The 21,052-nt window shown below is 39.3% G+C and overlaps 1 protein-coding gene and 2 long non-coding RNA genes across 5 annotated transcripts in view; 1 reads left to right on the top strand and 2 right to left on the bottom strand.

The window, feature by feature from the left end:
• foxj3 (forkhead box J3) overlaps positions 1–21,052 on the bottom strand; it is a 155,435-nt gene that overhangs the window by 64,482 nt on the left and 69,901 nt on the right. The window lies entirely within an intron of this gene.
• LOC125787512 (uncharacterized) lies at positions 13,150–15,340 on the bottom strand. Of its 3 annotated transcripts, XR_007429410.1 has the most exons (4): positions 15,163–15,306; positions 14,888–14,931; positions 14,712–14,854; positions 13,150–14,139 (listed from the first exon to the last, which is right to left on the bottom strand). It is a non-coding gene; the product is annotated as an uncharacterized LOC125787512 (long non-coding RNA). The 3 variants fall into 3 exon arrangements; XR_007429409.1 differs by having other exon boundaries at positions 14,712–14,931; XR_007429411.1 differs by lacking the exon at positions 14,888–14,931 and having other exon boundaries at positions 13,151–14,139; positions 15,174–15,340.
• Positions 15,393–21,052, top strand: part of LOC125787508 (uncharacterized) — an 87,028-nt gene continuing 81,368 nt past the window's right edge. The window contains exon 1 of the long non-coding RNA XR_007429403.1: positions 15,393–15,668. This is a non-coding gene — a long non-coding RNA (uncharacterized LOC125787508). The remainder of the gene's footprint in view (positions 15,669–21,052) is intronic.

Raw genomic sequence — 21,052 nt, forward strand, 5'->3', positions numbered from 1 at the left:
CAACTCATCCAGGAGGTCCCAATATATTTTTTCCTGTTATATTTAGTATAACTACAATAAATATAGTTTCATACACTCAGTTAAATTAAAAACTGTTTATAAACAATGTAAAAAAACAAACAAAAAAAAACCTGGTCCTTCCAACATCCGAAGAGTGACCAGCCTTCTGAAATTACCCCAAAAGGGCACGGACAGCTCATCCAGGAGGTCCCAATATATAACCCAGAACAACATCAAAAAAACTGCAGGCCTCACTGCCTCAGTAAAGGTCAGTGTTAATGATTCAGGAAATTAAATAATTCAATAAACCAACAAACATCTTGATGATCCCTAGGACTTATTCTAGAAAATATTATTCCAGTGAAACTTTGTGGAAGGAATGTGTACCGTTACATTTGACGTAAAACTAATACATTATTTAAGAAAAAGAGCTTAAATTATCTGAAAAATCTTACAAAAAATCTTACAAAAAAAGCAAATCTGCAAGGGAGCAATACTATACATATATGATACATTTTAGAGTATTTGTAATCTTCTAAAAATAAGTGTTAGATGTTTGTAAATGTTTTAATGTGAACACTTCTCTCGAGACGAGAACCTAAAATAAGCTATTAAACTACTAAAACATCTCAAAATGCTCAAAACGCTTAAAACTACCCCACAGGAAACAACACACAGCACACACAGCATGACATCACATAATGTAAGTGTGAGCTATTTCAGGCTATGTTCGTTATGGAAATGGATCGGGCTTATTTTTCTGCTTAATGTTTTCTTTTTGTTAGACTGATATTATAAAACAGTGATACTGCAGAATCATATGGCCACAAATATACGTATTACACAGTATATTTAGTATTTTAATCAATATATATATATATACATATATACCTTAGAAAAATCTGACAAACTGCTCTTAAGCTGGTCACATTAATTATTTAAATATTTAAATATGATATGATAAATATTTATGTTATCGAATTTTATTGCGTATAATATACAGACCTGACCTCAGAACTATGTTTACTGTACATTAGGTTTTATTTGTTTATTCACATTTATATATATATATATTTACAATCCAATTCAAATCTATACACATTCTTAATAACAGAAATTTGATTGCTACATTAATAACATAAGACACACTTAAATAGCGGCTTTCTAGAAATGCATTCCAAGATGCTTTACAATCACGTTTAACACGCAACCATTTACACCCAGCAATCATCCACCAATCACACACAGCGTACTCTCAACCGGAAATACCGTCCACCGTCGATCTATATAACAGACAAATGAACGTGCTAACTACTAAGCCACCAGCATCATCAGCGCCATTACATGCTATGGCAATAACATTGCAACAGAGATAACTCTTCCTCTTCCTTTCCTGAGGCAGTCCTGATGAGTGCCAGTTTCAACATCAACCATCAATAAAACATTTTTGATGTTGTTTTTTGCGACTGCACTTGAGGATACCATCATCAGTTCTTGAAATTTTCCAGACTGTCTGACTTTAATTTCTTAAAGTGATTTTTTTTCATTTCTTTAGTTTAGAATAGTCTTGTATAATCCTTGTATTTCTGGGACAATATATCAGCAAATTAAATAGTAGCAGATTACAGAGTTTGGTTTCGTTTGGAAAATAAATATAATAAATCAGCATTTTAAGAAATCCAAGTGCTCAAACCAAAATTTCCCATTTTTTTATCTGTTTTTTTTTTTTTTCAACTTCTTTACAAACCTCAGAAAAAAGACTATAATGGGCGAACATGTTGTATTGTTTTGAGGAATTGTGGGATGTATTTTCTCAGTATCAGCACCCGCTCTGCACGTCTGGCAGCGGCATTAGAAGAAGATGGTAGCGAGTGGGAGGTGTAATACAGAAAGACCTTGTTTCTGTCACTGACAGAAAAATAAACACTGTCAATACTTCAGACACACTGCAAAAGAGCTGGAGTGTGTGTGTGTGTGTGTGTGTGTGTGTGTGTGTGTGTGTGTGTGTGTGTGTGTGTGTGTGTGTGAACATTGTATTTCTGCTGGTTTGCTGTCGGTGAACTCGAGCACAAGCTGGAATTCCCTACATTCCTCTCGGCTCTCAGAGTCATTCCAGCACAACCTTCTCTCTTCCTCAGCCAATCAAACGGCAGGACGGCGGCACGGTACGAATAAAACCTCCCTAAATACACTACAGGTCAAAACTTTCAGAACAAACCTATATTTACCTATATTTTTTCTTATTTAAGCCCTTTAGGACCAGACAACTATAAATAAAATACTTTATTTTATAATTACACTACTGAACTTTTGCACTTCATATTTCATATTACACTGCTGTAGATACCATGTACTTACTTGTAAATAATATCCCTAACATCACTGTTTTTATGTATATATTTCCATCCTGGATGTTAATTTAACACCACTTTAATATTTATATTTAGTTACTTTATTTCTTTCTTTATTGCATATTTTCTACTTTTATCTTTAAGAATTTCATTGTACGAGGAAACTTGTTTCTTACTGTGCACACGACAATAAACTCTTTGAATCTTTGTGTCTTAAAACAACCAGATTTTCCACTTAACTCAACTTTATTTATAGAGCACTTTAAAAACAACAGCCGCAACCAAGAGCTGTACAATAAGACAAATTAAAATATAAGTATCAATAAGAATAGTTTAGATGAATCTATAAGACAAGTCAGGTAAAAGTAAAAAACAGAAAAAAAGAAATAAAACTAAATAAATAAAACAAAAAAAAAAAAAGTCTAAAAATGGGTTAAAAGCCAAGGAATAAAATGAGTCTTTAGCCTGGTCTTAAAAGTCCAGTGTACAAAATGTAGTACTAAACTGTCGGAGCCTTTAAAGAAACAAATGAACTAAAAACTAAAAAAAAGTAATTTTAGTATGGAAATAAACTATATGTTTTGGAAATAGATTTAAAAAATCTAGTTAATTTCCAAAGCCTCAGTCTGTAAAGTAAAGTAAAGCTGTAGTGCTGGAACAGATTAAGTTACTGCTGTTACTCTCTACTGCAGCAGCATTTACACACTTTCATCATTATAATCACTAGAAAAAGACCCAGATAAAACAGAGAATTCTGTTAAAACTATTAAAAGTAGAAGTTCCTTCTTTTCTTTAGAGAAATTACAGATACAGAAGCCAGAGAGCGGTGAGTACTGTTTCCTACACCTTCAAATAAAGACTCTTAGAAACTGGAGAAAAGAAACTGCTACAGGAAGACGTCTGGCTGACCCACATGGAAACAGCAGCTTGTTGAAGTGCAGTAATAAAGATAAAATATAAAAGCAGCTTTTCTGAGCCGTACAGAACTGCAGCTACTGGATTAATAAAAAATAGAGAGAGGTGTTCTAAAACGTTTTTGATAGGTTGTGTATGCTATTCATTTATTGATTAATTTATTGTAATGTAGATTATCCCATGAGAAATGTAGGTTTAACACACTGTGCTCTTCTTTTCCTCTCCTCACGGACATAAAAAAAAATACCAGGCTTGGCATTTTCCCACACCCATTTACAAACGGAGCGACCTGGACGTGCTAAATTCCTGAAGCTGAGCGTGTAAATGGCCATTTGTCAGGAGAGGAGGAGGATGGGGCAGTGTAGGGCTGTATGATATTTTATCGTATTTTATCGTTAAAAGTTTTCACACTAAACTTGCCAAAAGAGCTGCAATAATATTGTAAATATCAGCTAATTCTGACTGCATTAGCAGAGGAAGCTCTTCACACTACAGTAGGGCAGTAACGATTAATCGATATAATCGACAATGTTGATTATTTAAATTTGCCGACTACATATTTTACTGTCGACTAATCGTTAATTTGTAACAGTACCGCATTACACAATGTGTGAGGACAGAAGCGCAATGTTTACACTCACAGTTTACACTCAACTTAGTCTGTGCCTCTAAAAGTGCCTCCAAAAATATCAGTTTTCATGTTTTAACAACACCTAGACATTTAAATGCCTTTTAAATCTTATGTTTAGCTGATTTCATCATTTTTAGTTGAAAATCAACTAATCAAAAAAAGTAATCATCAGATTAGTCGACTACCTAAATAATCATTAGCTGCAGCCCTCCTCTACAGACTGTACTCATGTTAAATATCTGGACTGGAGGCGGAGTGAGGCAGAGTTCCACAAGAAACGCTCACACCAAACTACTTCTTATTCTGGAAAACATGAGCGCAGCCAAGCCAAGCGCTGAAAAACCTTCCATAAAGATTAAACTACTTTATTTGATCTTAATTTATCCCATTTTATTGATCAATATCTGAATATGCAATAGTGTTATCGTACAGAGCCTCTATTATTCGTACTATATGCAAGGTTCATACACTTTTTAATCAATAAATATGTATTAATATTATTCATGACTATAACATACTATTAATAGAACTTTTCGGGTTCCAAAATTAGGTGTGTGAACAGGACTGGAAAGTTTATTGTCTTTTCTTTGTTGTGATATTATGTTATCATTATATTAGTGCCATATAAAGCTCCACTAGGTAGGATTGAGATTTTGTGCTCATGGGCTCCCCCTACAGTTGTAGAGTGTGATAAGGCGGATTAGTTTCTCTTTCTCGTTTTCTGGCTTTCACAGACATATTCGGTCTCTTTCCAGCTTCTGCCAGAGTGTCTGTATGTTAGTTTGTAAAGAATGAACCAGTAGTTCTTGTAGAACTGTTAGAACTAAAGGTTGGAAAGCAGGTCGCAGTTCTCGCGAGCGTTGGTCGCGGCCGCCTCGGAAAACTTACAGAGTCTGGTTTGAGCTCAGAGGAGCTCCGGCACAGACACGAGAGCACCGCTATTCCTCCTATTACACCTCAATGCAGCGCTGCAGTGAGTTTCAAGCTGTACTTTTACTTCTTTAAAAAGTTCAATAATCAAGGAAATCCTACCTACTGCTGCTTTAATGGTCTTAAAATGCCAACAATATTGTATATTGAAATAATCTCTACGACAACATATAAGTTTGCCTACTTAATTGTTTTGACCGGTAGTTTATGAACAGTAAAAATATTGAAATATTTAACCACTGAAGTGGTGCAGTACGTCTGGGCCGGTAGTGAATAGAGCCAGACTGAGAGTGAGGTGTTTAAGTACAGTATGATCGGCTGTAGCTGGAGGATAATCCACTTAGACTCCATGGAGAATCCATCACCCCTGGCCTGAGAAACCAGGAGAGCGCGAGACTGGAGATAAGAAACATCACATTACACATGTGCAGGAACCCCCTGTAGATACTTCAGTAGAGTAAAACGCCACTCTGTAGCTGTTCAGCACAGAGATATCACACCTGACTGCACAAAAATACCATTACCTTCAAATCTGCAGCAGCTGAAATACATGCTAAACCCATCTAAACCCATTAGCATTCCAAACTCACGCACCAATCCACGGCCCACACTCACAACTACAGGGCTAGCAACTTTATATGATGCATGGAGCAGCACATAAAGGGTTAAACTAGGGTAAAAATACTGTATACTATACCTCAAAACGTACCTTTATTAGGAAAAAGAAAAATAGTCATGGTCCTGTGCGGCTCTACTCAGGTAACTGTAGTGTCCTAGGTTCAAGTTACCTCAGCCTTTCTCTCACCATCAGCGCATCTCTCCAGTAAAGGTTGAGACAAAGTCTTAATGCTGGTCCAACGCGGGTCAGCTGGGACAGAGCGGGGTTGCACGTCATGGTGTGGAGTGGACACACAGTTCCCCTGTCTCCGTACTTTTTTTCCAAAATATGTATTATTATTATTATTCATGACTATAACCTACTTTGGTTCAAGCTGGGAACTTTCCAGGTTTCAAAAAAATATTTTAGGTCTGTAAACAGGAATGGAAGGTTAATTGATGCATGAAGCAGCGTATAAAGAGTTAGCCTAGGGTAAAAATACTGTATTACGATATTTAAAGACAAAAAGTGATAGTGTAAGAAGATCAGACTTAATATCTTAATAAAAATTAAATACTACAGATATTTATAAACATTTACTTTGATTAAAAAAAAACAAAAAACAAAATATGCTGCACTTTCAATCCAATTTAGTTAATTAAGGTTAAGCTGTGACTTTTAGCTTTAGTCTTCTTCTAGTGAATAAAATGTATAGTTTTAGTCACGCTTTAGTTAGTCAATGTTAGTTTTTATTTTTACTTAATTTATTATTTTCCAACACTGTAAATTAATAGTGAAATCATCTAGTCTAAAAGTGTTAAACAAAACCAGAGCTGTCCTGATGAGTGCCAGTTTCATCATCCTAACATCTTTGCGGTGTGACTGCACTTGAGGATGCTTTCAAAGTTCTTCAAATGTTTCTTTTCAGATAGGCGGACCATTATTTCTTAGTTAAGTATATATATATATATATATATATATATATATATATATATATATATATATATATATATATATGTTAACCTACTTCGATCACAAACAGGATTAATAACATTGATATTTCACCTTTTTTTTTTACCAGTGTCAACTCTTAACAGACGGTCCCTTACTGTAAGATGTTTGCAGCCATTTATATTCACTTTATCAGACTTTATTTGACAGACTTAAAAAAAAAAACTACAAACTAGCAAAACTAGTGTTTATTTGTTGACAGTCATAATTCTTGTTTTTTCAAATATTACATTTAGTTAAATCACTGTTCGTTTTTGTTGTGAAAACAAATTTAAACAAAAAAAATCACACTGATCCAAATAAACAGCACTAATTACAAATTTTCTATAATGAAACGCTCTAAAATGAAACATACTGATGAGTGTTTTTTTTTTTATTTAATAAAATCTTTTTAGTTGTTAGTTTACACTATAATACAGAGAATTTCTTGGTTCCTTTATTTCATTTTTCATACAAATATGAACCAAAAGTCTGAGCAAAACTTCCCCAGATCCAACTGCATACCTTCAGAGAGCCACAATTGAAAAACCGTAGACGTCGAGCTCAACGATTTTTCATTTTACTCTTTTTTTTGCTTTTCTTTTCCAGAGCTTCAAAGGCATCTGATCTTTTTATTTTCTTGGCGTCTAGTAGCAGCATGTTGGCATGCACGGTTTTAAAGCCCTGCGCTCCTCTGATCTTTACTCGCTCATAAAGACTTTGCTTTCTGCAGCAAAACCAGCGCCATGGTGAAACCCCCCCCTAACCAATAGAAACGTCTGATTACGCTCAGAGAGAGAGTATAGCTGCAGAGCGGAGGACGGTCAATCTGCATCCGATGCAATAACCCGTCTCACGGTGGAGAACAGCCAGTTGCATTATCTGAAGTACTGGAGTAATTAAACACTTAAGAACGCCCCGTAAACCCAGACGACACCTTCGGGAACCGACTAATTTGGTGTTTAAATTAAACCCATCTTTCATATAACCCTGTTCAAACATGCTTAATTTAGACTGATTATCACATTCAGCCAACAGAAATCACAGAAATTAGGCTGTGTAGTAAAGGGTGGGCCGAAACATTGATATCGTGATATATTGTACTGTAAATATTAATATAAGTGCTGGGCGATTATGGACTCAATTTTCACAAAAAAAAAAAATCTGATTTTCGATTATAATTGATTTATTTCCCCCCCTACAGATGACAAAGAAATGGTTTAAAAGTTTAATGGTTTAAAAGTTTAATGGTTTAAAAGGGTTTACCTATTAAAAAAAAAAAATTGCAAGTGTTGGTCTGTTGGAGGCGCTGGTAACCAAGTTAAGACGGATAAACACTTCAGAAATGAGGAGCGTTTTCAGATATTTTAGATTAAAAAGATAAAATTGCCTGTATGTAAAATCACGATTAAGCCATTGTGAAAATCGCACTAAAACTGTAATTCAAATTAACCAAATTAAATGTGAAAATTGCTAATTAATAACACTTATATATATATGGTTTTAAGCTCTAGACTCGCCCCCTAAATTTGATGCTGCTTCATTACTCCACGTGGTGGCGCTAGATCTGGACAATCTGGACATATATATTTTATCGCATCGTGATCAGTTTTCTCATCGTATTGACAAAAAGAATGAGAATATAAAATCATCAGTACTTAAAGAACACAGACTCAGCTGTAAATTTCAAAACAGAGACTATAAACATCCTGTTTAACTGGATAACATAGCAGAAATTAAATAAGAATCACTGTACTTCATGAAACAGCATTTAAATTGCAGAATAGCAATTAAATATTGTGATATAATATTTTTACCATATCACCCAGCAGCTCTATTAGTGTGAGATTATGTACAGTGGAGGCTTTTATAGTGTTTATATCAATATCAGAATTATATCTTATCAACCAAAATCAAGAAATACATTATGATATAGAGTTTTGATATATCGTCCAGCCCTAGGTAGCGTATTTTAAATATTGTATCATAATATTATATTGTGATAATATTGCATCTTGATATCGTTTTGGGAGTAACATATTGTGATATCGCATCGTGGTAATATCGTACAATGATATCATCGCAGGGAATGTACTGACGATATCGTAGTGTGCTATCATTGTTTTCGTAGATAGAGTATCGTAAGATCATCGTTTTCGAGGGTAAAGTATTGTAATACTGTACCATGATATAATTTTGTAAGATCATAATTTTTGTGGGCAACATATTGTGATATTTTATTTTGATATCATATTGTGTACCACTGGTTATAAATTGTTTAGCGCAGAAGCTCACTTCTAATTCTAAACTTAATTCCAAAATATTTTCCTTTTCACTTAGAAATCATTAATAAAGCACAATCGTGCGTTTGTGTTGACATGGAAGATGCACTTTAAGAAAAGTAAGTAAAGAAATCATGAAAGAGAACAGATCTGAACACTTTCAGCAACTTTAAACCCATTATTTCGTTTTATAACAGCTGTAGAGTTCAAGTATTTGATTATTTGGTGTTTTTACAGTGTGTCCCTGACAGGAAAGCTCCCGACGACACTTCTATAGACAAATCCTTAAAAATAAAACTTTTTGCACGCACCCCTGCAAAAAAATGACTTTCCATGTCCTTTATGGCCAAAACCTGAAAGGATTTTAATAGGAAAAATAAATAAATAATAAATAAATAAACTTTTTGAAATCAGCACAAATGAGTTATATTGGGGTTTCTGAGCCAAAGCGAAACAGTGCGGGTTATTCAAGCCGAATTTCGCCCGGAGCCGGACGCTCTTTGTTGCGGGAAGGAGCTCGATCGTCGCGGATAACCCCTGACCCGCGGCGCTTCGTACGGCGAACCCACTCCGGAGCTCTGAAAACCCGCTGGATCGTTTTCGGGATGCCGTTCAAGGCCGACAGCATTCACCTCATCTCCGCATTTAGAGTGCTCCCTTTTAAACGCCACAAGCATTTACTCCAGGCATTGAAAGGCCCCAGCGAAGAAATTCACCACATATAATGCTGAATGGCAGGTCAACACAATTATAACAGCTATAGGACACTTGTTTGAAGCAGTTTTTAATCAAAATCCTCCAGCCGCACTTCTGCTCGGCGAGTGTTACACTCTGAAAAGGGCTTTTTCCAGCTCGGGGAGGCCGAGCAGCAGAAAAGCGTAGAGGAGGAAACGGCAGGAGGACAGACGAGCTCTAAAATCGAGTAAAAAAAAAAATAACAAAAAAAACCTCCTCTGCTGCCGCTACTCTACAGAAAAAGCCCGATAAGTGGATTGTTTCAGTTTAATTCGGCCTCCGCATTCCTCTATTAACACCACCAGAAACAAAGAGCAAAGCTATAAGCTAAAAGGGCTCGAGCCTCGTAATAGACCGTAAACTGGCTCCGACGGTAACCGTACACTAAATATAACCACAAAAATCACAAAGATTAGCCTCAACAAGAGCTACACAATACAGTAGGGGTGGGCGATATGGCTCTAAAATAATATCACGATATTTCAGGGTATTTTTGCGTTAACGATATACTTGGCGATATATGAAAACTAAAATAATTCATTCATTTCAGGAATATAGTATAATAGTATAACAGTATAATCATAATGTGGCAAAATAAATAATATAGCATAAAATAATATAATGCAGCAAATAATATTGCAGAATATTTAGTTCATGCATATAAACTGCAAACTAAAACAATTATACAATAAATACACCTAAAGCTTCACAGTAAATAATAGACTACTTTTAAGACAGAACAGCCCTATAATCACAATATGGATTTTTAATATCATGATATTTCTGTGTCACGATATATTGTATACGATATAATATTGCCCACCCCTACAATACAGCACTTCTGTAGCAACAGCTTAAAAAACGCTGACATGAGATATGAGAACTAGATAAGCTGTACAGTAACTAACGTCAAAACAAACGCTGTTACAGCAGAGAGTTTAGGAGACCAGAAACAGACTGCAGTACACTGTGGAGATCAGCGCAGGCGCAGCAGCCATAAGACGAAAAGACAGGAAATCGCACTGAAGAAACCGTTTCACAAGCCAAAACGTTTGCTCAAAAGCTAGGTGTTGCTAGTTGATTGCAAAGGTGTTGTTCTGGTGTCCATGGTGGTTGCAAAGGTGTTGCTATGGTGGTTGCTATGGTGGTGGCAAGGTGTTGTGATTTGGTGTCCGTGGTGGTTGCTATTGTGTGGCTAAGGTGTTTCTAGGTGGTTGATAAGGTGGTGCTACGAGATTGCTAAGGTGTTGCTATGATATCCATAGTGGTTGCTATGATAATTCTTGTTGGTTGCCGAGGTGTCACTAAGGTATCCGTGCTCCTCCATGCACAGACTGCACTGACAGTAGCTGTAGACTAAATATAAACACAAATACAATCACAAAATGTAGCTTCAACAAGCTTCAACTCATATAGAAAAGCTTAGAAACGCTAACAAGAGATAACCAGATAAGCTGCACAGTAACTAACGTCAAAACAAGTGATGTGTTATAGACTGCCGTATGAATTTGGGATAGGAATTTCTCGTAACGTACGTTACGTAATAGTTGTGCTCGTTTATGGATATGGAAAAGTTCCGACAAAAATAGAGGCAGCCAATCAGCTTGCTACTTATGCCCAAAGTGTGGTGATCTGCGCAGGTGCAGTAGCCATAACAAACCAAAAAATCAATTTTTCTGTGCATTTATGAGCCGAAAGCTTTCTCTGACGAGTGTATGTTCATTCTGATGTTTCCAGCTACTGCAAAATATCAGACTGTCAGCTTCTTAAGTTGCACAACGAGTCAAAAAGGCCGAATCAGGGCAGCAGAATTGGGGACGTCTCGCTGGGGAAGCGGGAGACGGGGACGGGGACGTGGCAGCAGCGTACGCAGTACAGGAGAGTGTGTGGAGGTTATGAGGAAGATTGGAGTTGAAGAGACATGTCGCAGTTTATCCTCCCTGAAAGCCTTCGCCTGCTCTCAGTTCCAGTCCAGCGATCTGATGAGAGCCGTTTGTCAGTCCCTTCACTTAATTACCAGCTCAGAGCACAGCGGCCTGAAGAAAACACTCCTCAACACAATCTCAATGCCTCAACACAGCCTCAACATCGCCTCAACGCAGCTTCAGCATCACCACAACGCAGCCTCAACATCATCTTAACACAGCCTCAACATCGTCTTAACGCAGCCTCAGCATCACCACAACATCACCTCAACAGTCTCAGCATCACCACAATGCTACCTCAACATCGCCTCAACGCTACCTCAACAGTCTCAACATCGTCTCAATGCAGTCTCAACATCACCACAATGCTACCTCAACATCGCCTCAACATCGTCTTAACACAGCCTCAACACCGTCTCAACGCAGCCTCAGCATCACCACAACATCACCTCAACAGTCTCAGCATCACCACAATGCTACCTCAACATCGCCTCAACATCGTCTTAACACAGCCTCAACATCGTCTCAACACAGCCTCAGCACAGCCTGAACATCACCGCAACATCACCTCAACATTCTCAACATCGCCTCAATATCGAATCAAACATCCTGCCTCAGCTTTACCTCAACACAACCCCGATGCTTCCCCAACATTGCCTCAATTTAGTCTCAACATCACTTGCATATCAACATCTAATCAGCATCACATCAATCCTGTCTCAACATCGCCTCAACACCACCCTAACACTGGAGTGTTTATAGTAGCAGTCGAGACCCAAAAGAAAATATATATATACAAATCCGCACAAAAAGTGAGTTTTAACTAATAAACAAAAAACAACCAACAAACCAACCAACAACTCAAAAAATCAACCAAATTAATTAGAATATTTTTTTTCATAATATGTCCCCTTTAATATTTAAAGAATAATATTGTTTAATAATAATAAGCATTTACAGTAATAAATAATCATGATCCCAATAGCAAACATTATTCTGAATTACTATAAATTACCTGAAGCACAGAAAACCAGCAGAGTGGTGAAAATGAACACAGGTCACCTCAATTTCAATCAATGTCATGTGAACAGTGATTTGATGACATCAGCGTAAAGACCTCAATTACAAACAATCAAAACGCTTGCTGACACCACAGTTAATACATATAAATATATATATAAAAAGAGGGCTTCAATATCACATTTACAGTCAGAACTACGTTGAATTACAGTCTGTGAGTTTACCACACCGCGTCACAGAGAGGATAATTACCCAGCAGTCAGGACTCACGGTGCGGCAGGGTGAGGTTCAATTAGCCTAGCCGTGCCAAACGCGCCGACATCTCAGCAAAACCAAAAAACAACTAAAACACTCAGAGATTAATTAGGGCTGGGGGTCACAGGATATCTCACAATAACTAACTAACCCTAATCAAACCAAACATACAAACAAACTAAAAAACTAACCATAATCAAACAAACAAAGCAAATAAAACAAAAAAAATAACCCAAACCAAACAAACACAACAAACTAATAAAATAAACTAACCCTAATCAAACAAAACTAACAAGCAAATTAAGTAACACAGTAATAAACTAACAAACTAACCCAAATCAAACAAATCAACTAACAAAGTAATAAACTAAAAAAAGAACCTAAATGAAACAAATTGACCAAAAAACTAAAACGAACAAACTAACCCAAATCAAACAAAACTAACTAAGAAAATAACAAACAAATTAACTAACAAACTAAAACAAAAAACTAACCCAAACTAAACAAACAAACCAACTAACAAACTAATAAACAAACTAACCTTAATCAAACAAACAAACCAACTAACAAATGAATTAAACTACCCTTTAATCAACACGCCTCATTAACGCGTGGTCCTAAAATAATAACACAATATTACAGTTTGTTTTTGTCACAACAATATTGTTGGAAATATGAAAAAACTGAATTTGGCCAACAAAATTAATATTTTTATTTAAATGAGTTTGATTTAGTATACAAAGTTTCATACATTCAATAGAATCTAAACAAAATTGATAAACGTTTGTCTACTTCTTAAACAAAAACTTACCAAGACACTGATTTAGTATAAAATAAAAAACGGAAAAAAAAGAGAAACATTTCAGCAAATCAACAAATATTTAGTATGAAACTAAAGTGGAGCGTGACGTGTCGTAACTGCAGCAGCTGTATTTGATGTAGACGTGTGCCAGGAGCTAAACGCAGGTTTAAAGGCTGCATTAAGACAAAGCCATTAGCATTAATACTCTCACAATTCGCAGGCATTCGCACACACACTCGCGCATGCATTCGCGCTCCAACAGGACCTTTCGCTCTTGAACCGCTACTTTTAACAGCCAGCAATCGGGGAGCAGGCGTAAATACTGCAGGTCAGCGGGAAAACAGAGTTTTGGAACAGCCACTACGGACGAGTGGCAGGTGAAGCACATGCAGAAGAGGCTCGTCGGCGGCGGCGCCGGGCCGGCACTCGTGCCGTGCAGCTGGGAGGCTTCCATTAATCTTACAGGTGCTTAAAGCCCCATCCAGTCAATAACCACTATTACAGCCAGCGGAGCTAATGAGGGGAGCAGGGGTGACAATCCAACTCCAATCCTCACAATGCAGCCAAAAATCTCTCCAACCCGCTCAGAACCGGCCCACTCCGCTCCGCACACGGTTATACCCAACACACATCTGTCCCACAGCACCGCAACCAGCCTCTCAGAAAGCCCTCGGCACCCTAACATCCACCTAACGTCCACCGAACCTTCACCTAACATCCACCTAACGTCCACCGAACCGTCACCTAACATCCACCAAACCTTCACCTAACATCCACCAAACGTCCACCGAGCCTTCACCTAACATCCACCTAACGTCCACCGAACCATCACCTAACATCCACCAAACCTTCAACTAACATCCACCAAACGTCCACCGAACCTTCACCTAACATCCACCTAACGTCCACCGAACCTTCACCTAACGTCCACCGAACCGTCACCTAACATCCACCAAACCTTCACCTAACATCCACCAAACGTCCACTGAACCTTCACCTAACATCCACCAAACCTTCACCTAACATCCACCAAACCTTCACCTAACATCCACCTAACGTCCACCGAACCATCACCTAACATCCACCAAACCTTCAACTAACATCCACCAAACGTCCACCGAACCTTCACCTAACATCCACCTAACGTCCACCGAACCTTCACCTAACGTCCACCGAACCGTCACCTAACATCCACCAAACCTTCACCTAACATCCACCAAACGTCCACTGAACCTTCACCTAACATCCACCAAACCTTCACCTAACATCCACCAAACCTTCACCTAACATCCACCAAACGTCCACCGAACCTTCACCTAACATCCACCAAACCTTCACCTAACATCCACCAAACCTTCACCTAACATCCACCAAACGTCCACCGAACCTTCACCTAACATCCACCAAACGTCCACCGAACCTTCACCTAACATCCACCTAACGTCCACCGAACCTTCACCTAACATCCACCAAACCTTCACCTAACATCCACCAAACCTTCACCTAACATCCACCAATCGTCCACCGAACCTTCACCTAACATCCACCAAACCTTCACATAACATCCAACGAACCTTCACCTAACATCCACCTAACGTCCACCGAACCTTCACCTAACATCCACCTAACGTCCACCGAACCTTCACCTAACATCCACCAAACGTCCAACGAACCTTCACCTAACATCCACCTAACGTCCACCCAACCTTCACCTAACATCCACCTAACGTCCACCGAACCTTCACCTAACATCCACCAAACGTCCACCGAACCTTCACCTAACATCCACCAAACCTTCACCTAACATCCAACAAACCTTCACCTAACATCCACCTAACGTCCACCAAACGTCCAACAAACGTCCACCTAACCTCCACCGAACCTTCACCGAACGTCCAACAAACGTCCACCGAACGTCCAACGAACCTTCACCTAACCTTCACCTAACATCCACCGAACCTTCACCTAACATCCAAACCAGAATATGTTTTATATCGTTTAGATGATCAGTTTTGAACATCTCTGCTGGATTTTCTCAGTCAGTTTTATGAGGTAGAGTCTCCTGGAATTCAGGCTTTCAGTTAACAGCTGTGCTGAACTCATCAAGAGTTAATTACTTGAATTTCTTGTCTCTTAATGTAAAGTTTGAGAGCATCAGTTAAAGTAAAGTAGTGAAGAGGCAGAGTTACAGGTATACAGTGAATAGTGAATATTTGAGTAATGTTCTAATCCAGGTTATGAGGTGGGGAAAAATTACGATATAGCAATATATTGTATAGGTTTTGTTTGCAGTACATTATCGATACCCCTACTTTTAAAAGGAGGGGACAAAATATCTATACTGCAATATATTATATGGTTTTTATTTTCAGTACATTATTGATATCTCTACTTTTTCTATCGAGTTGAGACAAAATATCGATACTTCAATACATTTTACAGTTTTCGACTGCACTACATTATCAATAACTCTACTTTTAAAAGTAGAAAAAAGTATAGATAAAAGTATAGATAAAGATTTATGGAGAAATAAAAAATAAAACTAAAATAAAAATCCCTGAGCTGAGAGATCTGTATTGGGGTTAGCTCTGATTTAAAAGGGAGTCAAACCCTTCTATACAGTCCATTAGCAAAGTTAATGCAGAACTGTCGAGTACAGTGACCCTTAAATAATACATAGTGGAGGTGAAGAGAGGCCAGACACCCCCCTGCCCCGCCTCGTCCCCCCGCTCGTCCTCTCCGGCCCCGACATGCCAGCATTAATTCTCTAATTCAGAGGCAATTAGCCGCCGGTTACAGGCTACGGCCTCGCGGCCAGCTGGACCAGATAACCAGCACAGAGAGGCTACAGAGCAGCCAGCCAACAGCAGCGTCGCTCTACCACTCTCTCTCTCTCTCTCTCTTTAACTCTCTCTATCTTTCTCTATCTCTCCCTCTTTCTTTCTGTATATGTCTGATCCTTATTTTATTTTAGCGTCAACTTTAGAGACACGTGTCAGTGTGTCTTTGCCATCATAACGACAGTAAAAGTACACCAAAAGTCATGTACTTATTCTGTTAATTATGGGTATGATTAACGTGAAATAAACTAACCAATCAGAGCGTCTCTTGCTCATCATTCTCTTTAAGAGTCAGATGAGCTCTGACTTTGGCGGATTGCTATTGTAACGGTGCAGCTACCTGGACGTGTTCAACAAACTCTTCTCAGCAGAGGAAACTGAGCTGCTGGTTGACGCTGTGAAGGAGCTCCAGCAGCTCATTTACGGGAACAGCAATGTTATTTTATTTACTATTCTGTTTATTGTTGATGTAAAAGTTGGGTTTGTGCTGCTGTGTGTTCATGTGTGTGTAATAAGTGGGGGTGTACGCTCGGCTCGGCACAGCGCCTGTGTTACCGAGATAGCTGTTGGCGTCTGTCTAGGTTGTATTCAGTCAGTGGAGCTCCTGTGTTTTCTGTTACCAAGATAAACAAGCAAAACTCCAGAAATGTACCTGAACACACCTCATTTCCAGAACACCACGCCCATCAGTGTAGATATATTCAGAAGCTCTGTTGCTATTTCAAAGTGTAAGATAGCAATGAGCATTGCTATTTCTCTCTTTCGATATATACATATGTATTTCTCTCTCTCTCTCTCTGTCTGTCTAGACGGATGAGACTCAGCACAGTCAGTGTGTCAGAATGACCCACAGAAAGCTGACGGTTTTCAGAGTCTTCACCTTCAGAAGGTCTGAAGGCGTTTCTGCTTATGTAAGCTCCTGCTGCAGATCCTCATCACCGCTCTCTCTCTCCTACAAACAGGAATTTCTGTTCCGTAATTCAGACAGGAGGAAAAAAGAGCACAGCATTTACAACGCCGACACTCTGACATTGACAAATGGGCCAATCAAAAGCGTGGAATTCATGTGTCATATCCGTAACTGCAATGACCCGCAATTTAGCCTGAATGATGGGAGGGGGGTGGAGGGCTGCGTCTGTCAATACTCCCAGAGAAGGACAGCAGCAGGTTGGCGGCTACTGATGTTTTACGTGATGTGATGCTCTATTGTTTAGGCATTTACAGACATCAGCATCAGAAACATACAAGCATTAAAACATACAAACCATCATTTAACAACCTGGACCTGATCATTCTCCTCAATGTTAAAAAGTAAGGCTGCAATGGTTAGTCTGCGTAATCGGCAACGGCGACAAAAAAACTGTAGATGCAGAATTTCATCGGCAACGTGTTGTTAATGTGTGATGGAAAAAGAGAGTGCATAAAAGGGTAAAAAGGGCGAGAGAGTAAGACAGACACACAGTGTGAGTTATAAATCCTGAGCATCCTGATTGGCCTCTCCTCATGCTTAGTAGGCCAATGAGATTTCAAAGTGGGTGGGACTTGCAGCGCGTGAGAACAGCAGTCCTGTGTCCATTAAACGCAAACATTAAACACAGTTAACTACTCTAACACATAAATACTCTACAGTTTGATCTATTTTCATACATAAGGCCATACATTTTTTTTTCTTTTTCAGCAGTGTAAAGCTAAGCTAAGCTAAGTAAAAAAAAAAACTAAATTCTAATAGAAAAAACAAAAACATTTTAGACGACTCATACAGATTTAACAAGTGCTGTTTATTATACAGTAAGCTAGATTTGTGGCTCTGAACAGCGGAAGAGCTAGTGTTTAGCGGCTCATGCTATAGTTAATGCTCCAGAAGTGCTAGCCAGGGTTAGCAGCAGGCTACAGGCCAATAATAACATACCTCTGAATGACCTCTGAAAGACCTAGCACTTATCAAGGTTAGCGACTAATGCTAATATTGCTAGAGAACTAAGCAGAAACTCCTGTATAACTCTGTACTTCAGCAGAATGACTTTACTGCTCCTTAATACCTGACTGGTAAAATTCAAACATAAGGAGCACCGGATTATAAGACGCACTGATGATTTTGGGGGAAATTTAAGCAATTTTAAGTGCGCCTTATAGTACGAAAAATGATACAACTATCCTAGAATCTTCTGAAAATAACATCCAGCCTATGTGAAAGTTTCCTATAATAAACTATATTATTTTTAGTTTAATATAGATGTGTCAAACTATTAAAATGTACTGCAGAATTTATTTTAAAGGTCTAAATGTTTAGCTGTCTTAACAAGGACATGATAAAAATATTCACGACTAATCGACTAATCAAACAAATAATCGAAAGGTTAGTTAACTACTTAAATCATTGGTGTCATTGTAGCAGTAGCAGTCCTACATCATGCTCTGCTGCCCGGTATCCCTCTACCGAAGGCGTCACTTTCTCCTCGTTCACTCCTCTCACTGAGAACGAGACACTGGCTCTCCTAACGCGTAGCCGTCCTACTACGTGTCCACTTGACCCAATCCCTTCAGACCTTCTGCAAACCATCGCACCTGCAATCATTCCGGCTATCACTCACACGATCAATGCCTCTTTAACATCTGGTGTGTTCCCGACTGCTTTTAAACAAGCACAGGTCACACCACTGCTTAAAAAGCCTTCTCTCAACCCCGCCCAGGTTGATAACTACAGACCGGTCTCACTACTGCCTTTTCTTTCTAAAACATTAGAAAGAGCAGCTCTCAATCAAGTCTCTGGCTTCCTCACCCAAAATGACCTCCTGGACCAGAACCAATCTGGTTTCAAGAAAGGACACTCTACTGAGACGGCTCTGTTGTCTGTGACAGAAGCGTTGAAAACTGCTAGAGCTGCAGGACAGTCCTCAGTGCTCATTCTGCTGGACCTCTCGGCCGCCTTCGACACGGTCAACCACGACTTCCTCCTAACTATACTCTCGAACATGGGGATCTCAGACAATGCGCTGTCATGGTTCAGATCGTACCTCACTGGGCGCTCGTTCAGGGTGTCATGGCAAGGACGGCTGTCCCCAGCCCACTCGTTACCCACTGGGGTTCCCCAGGGTTCGGTACTGGGACCTCTTCTCTTCTCAATATACACCACCTCTCTAGGTCGGGTTATCCGCTCACATGGTTTTTCCTACCACTGCTTTGCTGACGACACTCAGCTATACCTGTCGTTCTCACCAGATGATCACTCAATCTCTGCACGGATATCACAGTGTCTCTCAGACATATCCGCATGGATGAAGGAACATCACCTCCAACTAAACCTCTCAAAGACTGAACTTCTAGTCATACCAGCAAAACCTTCTATTCAACACAACTTTGCCATAACCATCGACTCTCTCTCTCTCTCTCACCGACAAAGGTTGCGAGGAACCTGGGTGTCATGGTTGATGACCAGCTTCTCTTCACGCACCATGTGGCCTCAGTTGCTCGACCCTGCCGCTTTGCGCTTTACAACATCGGAAAAATTCGACCGTTTCTGACGCAACAGGCCACCCAACTCCTGGTACAAGCTGTGGTAATCTCACGCCTCGACTACTGCAATGCCCTGCTAACTGACCTCCCGGCCTGTATAGTAAAACCACTACAGATGATTCAGAATGCAGCAGCACGTTTGGTCTTCAACCAACCAAAATGGGCACATGTCACCCCGCTGCTCATTGAGCTCCACTGGCTACCAGTTGATGCTCGCATCAAATTCAAAGTGCTAACAATCGCCTACAAGGTGATGTCAGAACAGGCTCCTTCCTACCTGCACTCACTCCTGAAGGCTTACGCTACCTCCCGGCCGCTGCGCTCCTCCAATGAACGTCGCCTCGCTTTACCAAACAAACATTCACACAAAGCAATCCAGACTGTTCTCATACAGAGTTCCCCAATGGTGGAACAAACTACCTTCCACTACCAGATCAGGAGAATCTCTCACTATCTTTAATAAACTCCTGAAGACAGAGCTCTTCAAAGAGCACTTACTCTCCTAACACCTCTAACACACTAACTACTTCTAACCTCATCTCCTTCTTCCTCTTCTCTACTCCTCTATCCCATTATTTCCCTCTGACCTCCTTAAGGCCCTATCTATGATGCTTTATTTTTAACTTCTATTATTTTTGTACTTAACCTCTTCTATTATTTGCACTTCATTATTGTAAGTCGCTTTGGACAAAAGCGTCTGCCAAATGTAATGTAATGTAATGTAATGTAATGTAATTAGTAGAAGGTGTCCAGGCTTGTCGTGTAAAACACCCAAAAGTACAAAACAGGCCAAATATATGGCAAAATATTCAATATATGCACAGTATGCTATTTTATTTTTTTCTTATCATGCAGCTCCACCATCCACCACACATCAGCAGACTGTTCAGACAGACAGGTGACCCCAGTAAGGACAGCAGGCCTCAGGCTCTCGGGTTTCAGTCCCAGAGCGCCGCCTTAAAACTCAACCAAGCAATGTGCAGAATGTGAAGCTACTGCTAGCGCCACAGCTACTGTATTGCTAGCGCTGCTGCTAGCTAATTAAACACATGAAGGGTTTCGGTGGAGTAAAGAGAGAAAAGGAGAATAATAGAGTGAAAATAAAGTGTAAAATGATGGATTTCTGCAGAGGCCTCTCCAGCAGAGGGATCATATCTCTCCTCTCGGCGTCTCAGAGCTCCGGGGTGTTTGACTCTGCAGATATACGACGAGCTGCTGCTGCTGCAGCTTCCAAAAAACCCGCTGCCAACTCATTAGGCTTCAGA

This window comes from Astyanax mexicanus, chromosome 24 (genome assembly GCF_023375975.1).
Source record: "Astyanax mexicanus isolate ESR-SI-001 chromosome 24, AstMex3_surface, whole genome shotgun sequence".
NCBI classification, from domain to species: domain Eukaryota; kingdom Metazoa; phylum Chordata; class Actinopteri; order Characiformes; family Acestrorhamphidae; genus Astyanax; species Astyanax mexicanus.